The sequence below is a fragment of the Mastigoproctus giganteus genome, unplaced genomic scaffold (assembly GCF_048544385.1).
Source record: "Mastigoproctus giganteus isolate SK-2022 unplaced genomic scaffold, ASM4854438v1 scaffold_16, whole genome shotgun sequence".
Taxonomy (NCBI): Eukaryota; Metazoa; Arthropoda; class Arachnida; order Uropygi; family Thelyphonidae; genus Mastigoproctus; species Mastigoproctus giganteus.
In genome coordinates this window covers 650567-663059 of record NW_028328293.1, presented here as the reverse complement: position 1 = coordinate 663059, position 12493 = coordinate 650567, and the positions used below count along the sequence as shown (strand labels likewise).

Below are 12493 nucleotides of genomic sequence, written 5' to 3'. Positions count from 1 at the left end.
GGAGATGGGTCTACTGGTCGGATAAGTATCTGGCAGAAACCGCACGAAACTATGCACCTGTCATATCGAAAAAGGAACTGTTCAGGCAGGTGGATGGTTGGTAATGGTTTGGGCATGTTCAACTGGCACACGTCTCTGAATGGTCCAGGTTCCGTGTCCATCTGTGCACACCATCTGCATCCTTTCATGGTCATTGTGCACCCACATGGCAATGTACTCTTCCGGCAGGACAATGCACCTCCCCAAAGAGACGTGGTGACCAGAGCATGGTTCGAAGAGAATTCCGCAGATTATATCCCCATGGAATGGCGTCTCTGTTTATGAACCCCTGTGGAACATCTTTGGGATGCTGTGGAAAGGTCCATTCGAGCTTTGGATCCTTCATCCAGCAATGCAACGGAATTATGGACGGCAGTGCAGCAAGCATGGATGGATGGATGGAAATATCTGTGGAATACTTTCATGAACAAGTGGACTCAATCTCTCGCCATGTGACTGCCCTTATATGAGCGAAAGGTGAGCCAACCCGTCACTAGGTTGGTATCCCATGATTTCTGTCCACTCAGTGTATATCTCTGTTGTAAAATTCACTGAAAAATTATTTAATTTTGTAGTGAATTTTACAGAGAATTATAAAGTTTGAGCCTCTTCTGGAGGTCACGAGAATTTTTGAGAGGGGGGGAATAGGGTGAGTGGGAATATTTGTGGACAAGAAGATTGACGCTAACTGTTTTGTGAGAGCTTGGTTCCCGGGTAATGCTTACAGATGCTTATGAGGTATACATGCTCCAGCAGACTTTAACTTCTAGTTACAAGGCCCCAGCTGGAAGAGATGCTGAAGCCTTTCATTTTTACCAATGACTTACCCTGAGTGGACAGAAATCATGTCATACCTACCTAATAATGGGTAGGCCCACCTTTTGCCCAGATACGGCAGTCACACGGTGAGGCCTTGAGTTCACTAGTTCACAAAAGTGTACCAAAGGTATTTCCATCCATGCTTGCTGCACCACTGTCCATAATTCCTTCGTATTCCTGGGTGGAAGATCCAAAGAGCTCTAATTGACTTTTCCACAGCTTCCCAAAGATGCTCCACAGGGTTCATGTCCATGTGAACGTGGAGGCCATTCCATGGTGGTAAAATTTGCGGAATGCTCTTCGAACCATGTTCTAGTCACCATGTCAGATGCAGATGGTCTACAAGGATGGACACGTAACCTGGACTGTTCAGAGATACATTTAGAAGTAACAGAGGTCCCAAATGGTGCCAGTTGAACATGCCCAAAACCCACTGCTGACCGCCCACCTGCCTGAACAGTTCCATGTTGACATGACAGGTGCATACCTCCATGTGGTTTCCACCAGATATGCACCTTCCCACCCTCTCGAAACAACTGGAAACGGAACTCATGGACCAAGAGACCCGTCTCCAATCAACCAAGGTCTAGTGTCGATGTTCTTTCGCGCAGTTGAGGCATAGAATCCTGTGTCGTGGTGTTAGCAATGGGACTCTGGTGGATCAGCAGCTCCCATAACCTACTGCGGCTAATGATCGCCCAATGGTCTTGGTGGAGACGTTTCTGGCACCTCTCTCATTGAAGTCAGTGGTGATTTGTGCCACTGTTTCTCTCCGGTTGACTGAAACAATGAGAGACAGATGTCAACGGCCACATTCATCCACCATCTTTGAGTTGGGCACCTGCTATCATCCCTCTTTCAAAGTCGGTTAACTCACAATGTTTATCCCTACTGACATCGAATTACCGTCCATGTCAATGAAGTGTACCTATATACCTGCCAAGTGATGGGTTCGTCCACTAGCGAGAGGGGTGACAGCATTGCGTTGCCCGGGAACCAGGTATCCCATGAAATCTGTCCTTTCAGTGCACCACAATATCAGATAATCCTAACTACAGATTCAACACCCTTGATCTTTCCCTCACCAGCAAACTTTTGAAATACATGTTAACAGTCTTCTATATACCTCAGATATCAACTTTGCAATGGTCTCTTCTCCAGTGGAGCTTTTCTACCATGGCCATTCTGTCTCATGTCCTCTGGCACTAAGAGAATGGAAAAATGGGATGATCTAATATAACTTCTATTCCTCTTTCCTGGGACTGGATTACTATTTTAAATCTTCTGATCCTAAAGTTTTATCAGATAATGTTAGTGAAATTATTCTTACAGGGATGAAATCCTTTATTCCTCATTGCACCCTAAAATCTTGTCCTCTATCTGTATTTCTCAACCTGAGGTCCATGGGACTTGACAATAAAACTTGCTTTGAGTTTAATATTTTTGTGGCCCACGTCCTCTACTCAAATATAAAAGTGGTCCGTATCTGAAAAAAGGTTGGGAAACACTGCTCTATCTAAACCTTGGTTTTCAAATAAATGTGCTATGGATGTTCCAGATAAGTATGTTAAATGTTGCAGTTGGCTTGTATCCAAATCTTCATTTCCTACCTAAAGTTTACAACAGTTGTAAAAATGTTAATAATCATTCTATATTTGCTTTTGAACAGACTAAGAGTAGGAAACTTGTTTCTTGTTCAAGTGGTGGCTAAGCCTGCTGGCCTTTGGCCAAAGCTATTTGTAGTAACTTCTGTTCATTAATATTCCCAACTCTGCTACAACTGATGATTCTATTGCATCCTCATCTAAGGATAAAGCTAACTTTTTAGCACCCTACTTTCCCTCTAGGAGAAAGAACTACCAATGTTCTTGGTAAACCTCCTTCTGAAGAGAATTAAGAATCTCACGGAATCAAAGTACTTGTGCCCTTTAATTGCAGATGTTCTTCTGATAACAGTGATTAGTACAACCACTTGTAGTGGAGGATGATGGGATCACGATCAGAATAAATAGCACTGATGGAACAGTAATCACTTCACACACACTCTGGCAAACACAAGATCAAGAATAATGTTTCTCTGGTGGGATGCATGTTAATCAATTGTAGTTGTAGGGTGCTCAGCCCAGTATGGAGTCTTTTCTTCATATTTTCAAAGGGAGAGAGAAAGGTTAAAATCTCCACCAAGGTGGCTGGCTCATTGATGTGTGGAGATTGTTCACCAACCAATTGCAGATCTCATCCATTGCTTGAAAGTCTAGAACTGGTGGAAGATAAATGGTGATATCAAGATTGTGTTTGTTCCTAAGTGTGACCAAGACATCAGACTGGCTTGAAACTGAACATATCAGAGAAAACTTGATTCTTGAAGAGGACTGTAACACCAAACTCTACTGGTTTTTATTCTAATTTGAATCAATACCAATTGGTTCAAATTGACTCGGGATCATGGTAAATGTGTCACCAAGTGTGTAATTTACTCCTAGTGTCTAGTTTTTCTACCTAAAAGGTTGACTTCTTCTAGATGATGCAACATGTCTGGGACCAGTCATGACACAAACAACTTATTGTTAAAGGGGATACTACATAGGACGTGCTATGAGGTTTGGATAACTGGAGTCTTGAAATTAATACAGTGCCAGCTGATGTCTTCGTATCATGTTTCTCTTCTGACCTCTTAGGCTAGTTGATGTCGCGTGCCTAATCTCTGTCAAAGGCATCTGGTTATCAGGTTGGATGGCTCTGTTAAGGAGGAAACACACCATTATCACGTCATGTCGCTGTTTAGTGTAAACTGTGAAGTCAGTCGGAGAAGAAGCGTCACTGTAACATAGGGTGACCAATTTAAACATTTGATCTCAGGGTACTCATCCTTATGTTTGGGGTGTCCATTCCTCGTTTAGGGGTACTCGCATTATATCTGAAAACCGAACAATTTTAATAACAACCATTTCATTTCTATATTTTGTTGATTTCTACAAGTTCATGGAATGCAAAATTAGTCAAATTTTAATAAAATTAACCGAATTGTAGCCTGCGCTTTAATTCGTTTAATTAGGAAAATTTTATTGCAAGAGTTATAAACACTAAAGGAAACTTTTTATAAATATTAACATCAAATGTTTTACATAATTATTTACAATACACATTCAATAAACCTGATTTATTTTATCAAAAAGAAAATATTTACCTAGCAATACTTTTCATTTGAGCAAATTTTCAGTTTTTCATTTTTTAGTGCATTTGCACAAAATTCTTTGCATGAAATATTGTTTTTGGTTTTCAGCAACAGTTCTCCTTCAACTTTCTTATTTCTATCCTTTTTCCATGCGTTAAACATTGAGCTAAATACTCCCTCACTCATAGCATTTGAGTGAGGCAAAGCAAAAACAAAATTAACTTTCTTCCTAAATAATCTCAACAGGTTATGATTTCTGCTTTTTTTCAAATTCCCCATTTCAAATGTTAAAAAAGGGGTATCTTGGAAATTTTATTATAATTCCAAAAGGGGTACATCTGGCAAACCTGTAATGTTGTATATGTGTCATTCTCTTTGAGGAAAGCTGAAGCGAAAATGCACACGCTTTTCTTATAGCCGAGAAAGCAAAAGAGAGTAAGCAATGGATACACAACATAAACTGGAAGAGAACAGAAAGGGGCAAATTTCATCATTTACTGCAGGACTTAGAAGAAGATGAAAATCGTTTCGAGATGTACTTACAGATGAATAAAGAAGAATTTAATTTCCTATTTAATCCAATTAAGGATGACATTCAATGGCAAAATACACAATTTCAAAATTCAATCAGCACTAAGTAAAAAATTAGTTGTATGTTTAAGGAAAGTTGAAATACTGAAAGTTTAATTCTGAATAAGGATTTATTATGTCAAAATATGAAACAAAAATTTTTAATGAAATTTAATTACAACAAAAAGCTACTTCTCAACCCTAAAAATTGAACTTGTAAGAAATTGTTATGAGTTGTGCAAATTGAAATGATCAACTTGTTCATCCTCTCAATTTGTTAGTTGTAATTCTGTTGGTCTATTTTCCTCCTATGTTCATTTTTGAGCATCCCTGTGACGACATTTGCGGTATGCCGAGTAGCTGGTTGAAGTGGAGGGTGCTTCGGAATAGGAACAGGTGCAACGTACTTGATGTTGTTGTTATTTGTTTTCAGATATTCTTACTTGTGCGCTCAAAACAGATTATTTACTTCTAATTTAATTTTCTATTAGCATTTCCTCCATTTTCTTCTTGTCATGTCTAACAAAATTTCTGTTTGAACAGAAAAATCTGAGCTCCTGACAATGTCGTTCAGCCTTGAAGCCCGACATGTTATCTTGTGAATACAGCCAATAACAACAGTGCATCTCCGAGCAATAAACTAATTGGTAAATATAGCCCCCTCACATTTGACGTTAGACATGTATACAAGCGAAGTCTTGTGAAGTGATAGTAATGTGTTTCTGCCCTTATGGTCTGCATGAGGCAGGATAATAAAGCAATCTTGTTCTCAGCTGATACACAATTGACTGATTTCATATGGAACTCCCTGTGAGAGATGTGTTAGGCAAACCTTGGAGACAAGCATTGTATTATATGTGGCTTGTGCTTTTGAATGGCTTCCTTTAAGGATATTTACAAATGATTTATTCTTGAGAAGCCAGAGGTTGCAGGGGCAAGTTTATTATAGGTTTTTTTTTTTTTTTTTTTTTTTTTTTGTGTGTCATAATAATCTGATGGCTCAAAAACAGTACCAAGCCTTGTATTGGTATTGGTATTTAAGGGCACAAGGGCAGCTAAGGCCAAAATGTGCCAGGTCCTATATTATTATCCTAAAGTAATATGATGTGTTCCATTTTTGCATCAGAGGAATTCATATATATGTATTTGCTTCAGAAAGGTATAGAGTGTAGCTAGGTTAGCACTATTGCCAATCATGTGGTTAAGGGATAGTGGTTCTTGCAGTTGTGATTGAGCGTGGAAAGTACTTCTGAAATGGGAATAGTGAGGACAATCTAAAAGTATATGCCTGACTGAAAGCGGTAGTGTAAAATGTGTGCATCGAGGTGGGTCATCCCTCATGAGTAGAAACATATGGGTTAGGTGCGTATGTCCAATTCTTAGTCTTGCTAGTATAACTTCTTCCTGTCTATTTTGTCTGAAGCTGGAAATCCATAAGGCTGGTTCATCTTTGATTTGGAGCAACTTGTTATTACTTTGTGGCTTCCATATTTCTGTCCACTGAAACATACAGACTTTTTTAATATGCTTCAAATAATCTCTATATGGTACTTGGTAATTTGCTGGTGTTGTACTGCTTGGTTTTTTGGCTGCCTGATCTGCTCTCTCATTGCCTAAGATACCAGAATGCCCTGGGATCCAGCAGAATTTCACTGAATGATTCCTACTTCGTAGATGGTTTAAACAGCAAAAGATTTGTTTTTTGATTGGTTGTGATGTTGAAAATTGATTGCCCAAAGCAGACACTGCACTCAATGAATCAGTGTATATTATACTGCTAGCATTGTGGAGAGGGCTAATATTCTGTAAGGCTAGTTTGATTGCATATAACTCAGCAGTATAACTGCTGCATGCAACTGGTAGTGATATGGAGACTGTAAAGGACGGAAAGACAGCTGCGGCACCAACGGCAGAACCTGTTTTTGAGCCATCTGTATATATTTGGTAGCTTTTTATATTGTTGAGGGCATGTTCTTTATGTAGTTGTTTGATATTTTCATCTGCCAGGGAGTTTTTTCCCCACTGCTGAAAGTGGGTATCACAGTGAGCGAGATTTACAGACCAGGGTGGGTCAGGAATATCGCTCTCTTGAAGTATGTTATCAAAATCAATATTCCAGGTGTGAATCAAATCTTTTAATCTAATACCAGTTGGTCTATTTTCGGTTGGTTTACTGTTATAGAAAGCTGTCCACTCAGGATTGGAAAGCAATGGTTGAACGGGATGGTCTGGAAGGCTTTGAATTTTAGCTGCATAATTTAGAAGCAACATTTTCCTTCGAAGGTGAAGTGGAGGTTCGTGTGCCTCTACATACAGACTCTGAACAGGGGATGTTCTAAATGCGCCAAGGGCAGTGCGAAGGGCACTGTTTTGGATGGTATTAAGTCTGATTAATGCACTTTTCCTAGCTGAATCGTATACGATAGCACCGTAGTCTAAACGAGATCTGATAATAGCATGATACAAATGTAACAGAGTGTATCTATCTGCTCCCCATGTCATAGCAGAAATGGACCTAAGTATATTAAGTTTCTTTAGACAAACAGTTCGGAGGTATGTGATATGTGGAATGAAGTTCAGTTTGTTGTCCAATATTAAGCCTAAGAAACGAAGATTACTGGTGAGAGGGATCAAATGGATTTTTAATCTGAGTTCCGGTTCCGGGTGTAGTTTACGTTTTTTGCAAAAGTGAACTGCAATAGTTTTTTGATCTGATAATCGATATCCATTCTGCATTGTCCATGCCTCCAACTTATTTATGGAGAGTTGCAGCTGTCTTTCAATGGTATGAATATTTTGTGAACGGCAAGATATAGTTAGATCATCAGCATACATATATAGTTCTACAGTATTTGGGATGTTGTGTGTTATGGTGTTCAGTCTAAGTGAGAAGAGGGTAGAGCTCAGTACTGATCCCTGCGGGACACCCTCCTCCTGAGTGTAGGACCGAGAAAGTACAGATTGATAGCGGACCTGAAAGGTTCTGTGTTGAAGAAAATTTCTAATGAATTCTGGTAAGTGCCCTCACAATCCTATGGAATGAAGTTCTCTCAATATGCCATACCTCCAGGTAGTGTCGAAAGCCTTTTCTATATCGAGACTTACCATTACAAGATGTTCATTTTTGACGTAAGCATTACGGATGTTAGTCTCGGCTTTCACCATTAGATCCAAAGTGGCTCTGTTTTGTCGGAAACCAACTGACTGTTGTTCATCAGTGCTTTAGTTTCAAGAACCCAGGTAAGCCTTCTGTGTATCATTCTTTCTAGGATTTTACTTAGGCAGCTGGTTAGAGAAATAGGTCGGTAATTTTCTGGAAGTGAGTGATCTTTTCCTGGTTTAGGAAAGGCTAAAATGATGGAATGATGCCAGGAAGATGGATATGTACCTTCAAGAAAAATCTGATTATAGAAAATTAATAGTAAATTCAATGCCGTACTGTTTATATGTTTCAGCATTGCATAATATATACCATCAGGTCCAGCTGCACTGTTGGGTGATCTATTTAATGCTGTTTGCAGTTCAAATAGGTTAAACGGTTGATTACAGGCAATATATTGGGTAGTATGGAATTTTGTTTTGTACCTTTCCGCCGAAGCTTTGATTTTCAGAAAGGAGTTGTCATATGCTGACGTGGCAGATGTTTGGTAGAAATTCTCTGCAAGGGCGTTAGCTATTTCTTCTTCAGAAGAAATTTCCTGTCCATTTTTGATTAAGATGGGAGAAGGAAGAGGTAGATATTTCCCATTTAATTGCCGAATCTTTTTCCAGATTAGACGACTGTTAGTATCCTTTGTGATAGTGGAGGCAAACTGTATCCATGATTCCTTTTTGGCTTTTTTTCTAATTTGTCTAGCTTTTGACTTTAGGCTTTTGTATTGAATTAGGTTGTTGGTAGTTGGGAACTTCCGGAACAGGTTCCAAGCTTTATTTTTTTCCTTTTTGGCATTGGTACAAGCTTCATTCCACCAGTGTTTAAGGTTTTTGTGTTTACATGTGGAGGCTTGAGGTATTGCTTCAGAGGCAATGGTTAGTATGTGCTTGGTAATATGCTCTGTGACATCATCAATGGGTTGTAGTCTGATCAATTGGCTATCAAAAGAAAGATGGGTTGAAAACTTTTCCCAATCTGCTCTGGAGAATTTCCATTTTGAGCGGTTATCAGGGTATGATGTTTGAAGCGTTTGGATTCTGCATATGATTGGAAAGTGGTCACTATTATGTGGGTTGTTTAATACTGTCCATTCTATACTGGGTTTTTTTTTTTTTTTTGATTTGGTAGTTGTTGGCGCATCGGCTTCTGTGGCCATATTGCACCTCCCAAGGTTTTTGCAGTACTTTGATCCAAGCCCGAGGCGGGAATCGAACCCGCGACCTTTGGGTTGCCGGGCAGGTACTTTTACCCACTCGGCTAGCCCGGTCGGCTCTATACTGGGATATAATATGGGGGAACAGAGAATTAAATCAATTGCTGACATAGATCCAGAGGGAAGGTGAGTATAAGTATTTTCACCAGTGTTCAGTAATGTTAGATTCAGTTGGTCCAGTATCGTCTCGATCAAGTGTCCTCTATTGTCCATGTGGTCTGATCCCCACAATGGATGATGAGCATTGAAATCACCAAGGATACAAAAAGGTGGTGGTATCTGTCTTATAAGGTCTTCTAGTTCTTTAAATGTGCACATCTTGTTAGGTGGAAGGTACAGGGATACAAGAGTTAGAATTTGTCCAACTGATACACGTACAGCAATAGCTTCTAAGTGGGTTTGAAGCAGTATGTTTCTAGAAAGTATTTTACAGTCAACTAGAATGGCGACGCCTCCACGTGCAGATAGTGAGGAGTTTCTATCTTTTCTGTAAAATGTAAAATTTCTGATTGATGGAGTTACTTGTGGAGTTAGATTAGTCTCTTGTATACAAACGGCTATTGGACCATATTGGGAGATTAAATCATAGATGTCATCGGTATTGCTACGTAAACCTCTACAATTCCATTGAACAATGTTCTGCATTATCGGGGTTTGAGGAGGGAAGGCGAGTCTGTCTGTTTCTTGTGAGTGGTTTGCTTTTGACGGTCATATTTCATTTTATCTTTTCTGGGAAAATTGGGTCGTCCGGTATCTGTACTCTCTTCTACATCATCAGTTTGACCTGATGAAAATCCAGTCTCCACATCATCTTCTGCATGAAGATCAAGGACTGTTTCATCGTGCGTAGCTAAATTTTCAGAGTCCATTCTATTTGAGTTTGTCTTTTGTAATTCAGTGGCTTGTTGCCTTCGGGATTTATTAGATATTTTATCACATGATTTTATTTTAGGCGGAACTGTGATAGGGGTATTACTTACTTCATCAACTAGAACGGGTTTGGTGGTTGGTTCAGATGTTGATAGCACAGATCGTGCCCATTCTGCAATGGATGTATTGGGCGGAATTGATACCTCAGTTTGGGTTGAAACAGCTTGGCACTTTAGTGTAACGGAAGCATACGTGGTTTTTGCGATAGTTGACTTTATTTGCTTTCTTGCTTCTTGATATTTTCGATCTTGTACTTTTGTATTCTTTTTTCAATTTTCCAGAGTTCGCATGATTTTGAGTATGCTGGATGGTCATTCTTGCAATTTGAACATTCCGGAGCCTTTGCAGTACACTCTGTTTGTGAATGGTTTTTTGATCCGCAGTTAGGACAAGTAGTTTCGCCTCTTCTAGTTCTTTAAATGGGAGTGACCAAACTTTTGGCACTTGAAACATCTTAGAGGGTTTGGAATGTATGGGCGTATACGGCAGTTTAGGTAGCCTGCTTTAACTGAGGTCGGCAAATTCGGTGCACTAAAGGTCAGTATAATGTTACGTGTGGGAACAAGTTGGTCATCCTTCTTTATCATAATTCTTCTTGCTTGAGTTACTTTCTGTTCCAGTAATTCCATGACTATCTCCTCTTCGGTTACGTTCAACAAATCCCACTCACTTATTACTCCTTTTGAGGAGTTCAAGGTGTTATGTGGTGAGACTTTGATTGGTATTCCGCTTATAGATGACATTTTTAGTAAAAATTCTGAATGCCTTGCTTGAGTGGTCTCAATTAAAAGATCTCCTGATTGGAACCTTTTCACCATTTTCGGTGTACCTGCTGCATTCTCGAGACATCTCTGGATGACAAAGGGAGAGAGTCTGCTTAGCGGCTGAGTCGATAAGGAATGTATAATCAGAAAAGCTGGTGGTTCTGATTTGTTACTATCCTTTTTCATTCTTTTTGCCAGATTGGGATCGTCTTCCATTCTTCGAGTCTCAGTATGTTGAGAGCCTGTCGGCTCTAGTGGTGGACATGTATCACAGTCCATTGTTGCTCCTTTTAGCCCTGGGAGTGAGCGCTTTTCCTCCCAGATTTCCGGCCCCGCCACGTGGAGGCAGGAGCGGTGCCACCTAGTGGCCAAGCGGTTGGAGAGGTTAGTTTGTTAGTGCAAAAAATTAATAAATATACTAGGAAAAGAAAGGTAATTTTCCTTTCTGGGTTCTTACTTAGGATCTGTTAAGTACAGAACCACTTACAAAGAAATGAGTATGAGAAAAGCACCGGCAAGAAAAAATAACAAAATCACTTGGAAAGAGCACTATATATCGCTTTCGAAAATCGCTTGACACTATCGCTTGGCACTCGGGGCCACCAAGCCTTGTGGGCTTTTGTGATTACTAAAGCTCTATCACTAGAGCAACTATTTTTCATTAATGAGAGAGAGGGAGGGAGGGAGGGAGGGAGGGAGGGAGAGAGAGAGAGAGAGAGAGAGAGAGAGAGAGAGAGAGAGAGAGAATGATTTTCCCCTATCTGCTATATCAAGTTTGTTTCATACAGGCAGATATAATACGAACAGACGACCAAAGCCAAATAAAAAATAAACTTTCCTTAAACTTCAGGATGACTACATAAAGTCAAGGGAGTTCCCAAATATGGTGATGAACTCCCTTGACCATATGTGGTCATCCTGTTATATAAGCAAAAGAAATTATTGTTGTTTTACAAAATAACAAAAAAAAAAAAAAAAAAAAAAAAAACCAACCCAGAAATTAACACTTAACTATACCTGGCAGTTTTCGGAAATTCATGCCAAAACATATTCAGTGTATTCTCCACATTTACCAATAATGTGTTGCAATCGAAGTGTGAAAGACATACTTCAATGTTTCCTCTAATGTAGAGAAAATTCATTTTTAATTGTTTTTTTTTTTTTGGTAGAGGAATGGTACATAGATTCTTCAAACTTCTCTCTTAGGGATAACCCCAGAGATTACACATGGGTTTAAATCAGTGGTTCAAACCCATGGATAAACCAGGGTTTAAATCACTGACCAATGCTAGTTCTCTATCATACAGCCCAAAGTGGTGGTTAGAAACTCTGTTCTCAAAAATTTCACCTAAGAATTTCTTCACATCAAAGTAATTTAAAAAAATCCATCTACTGCCAACTCTATGATTTTGATTGAAATATTTTGATTACATGATTTTGAAATATTCCATCTGAGTGATGATTGTCAGTAGGGATTCCATCAGTGTCGATCCACTAGTGATACCATAGCTAATCATCACTCATCTCTGGAAAAATTCAGTGGAAAAGTTTGGTAGAACGTAGGCAAATTCTTTTGACATTTATAGGTCTTTCGATTGTCTTCAGCATGAAACCCTTACAGTCCCCATCTTATGGATTGCTGTCATTTGCAACTGGGTATCCAGCTCTCTCTCTCTCTCTGAATGCATGATAGCAGATGGCTTTGTCTTCTAACTTCTTCTCTAATGCAGATGTTTCCCAAGGTTCAGTTCTTTCTCCCACATGTTTCTTCTTATACATTAATGCCTCCTTCCAGCCGCTGACTGGAAATACTACTCTACATTCCACTT

General features: G+C 39.4%; 1 protein-coding gene across 1 annotated transcript in view; it reads right to left on the bottom strand.

The window, feature by feature from the left end:
* Spx (Spliceosomal protein on the X) overlaps window positions 1-12493 on the bottom strand; it is a 232782-nt gene that overhangs the window by 48367 nt on the left and 171922 nt on the right. The window lies entirely within an intron of this gene.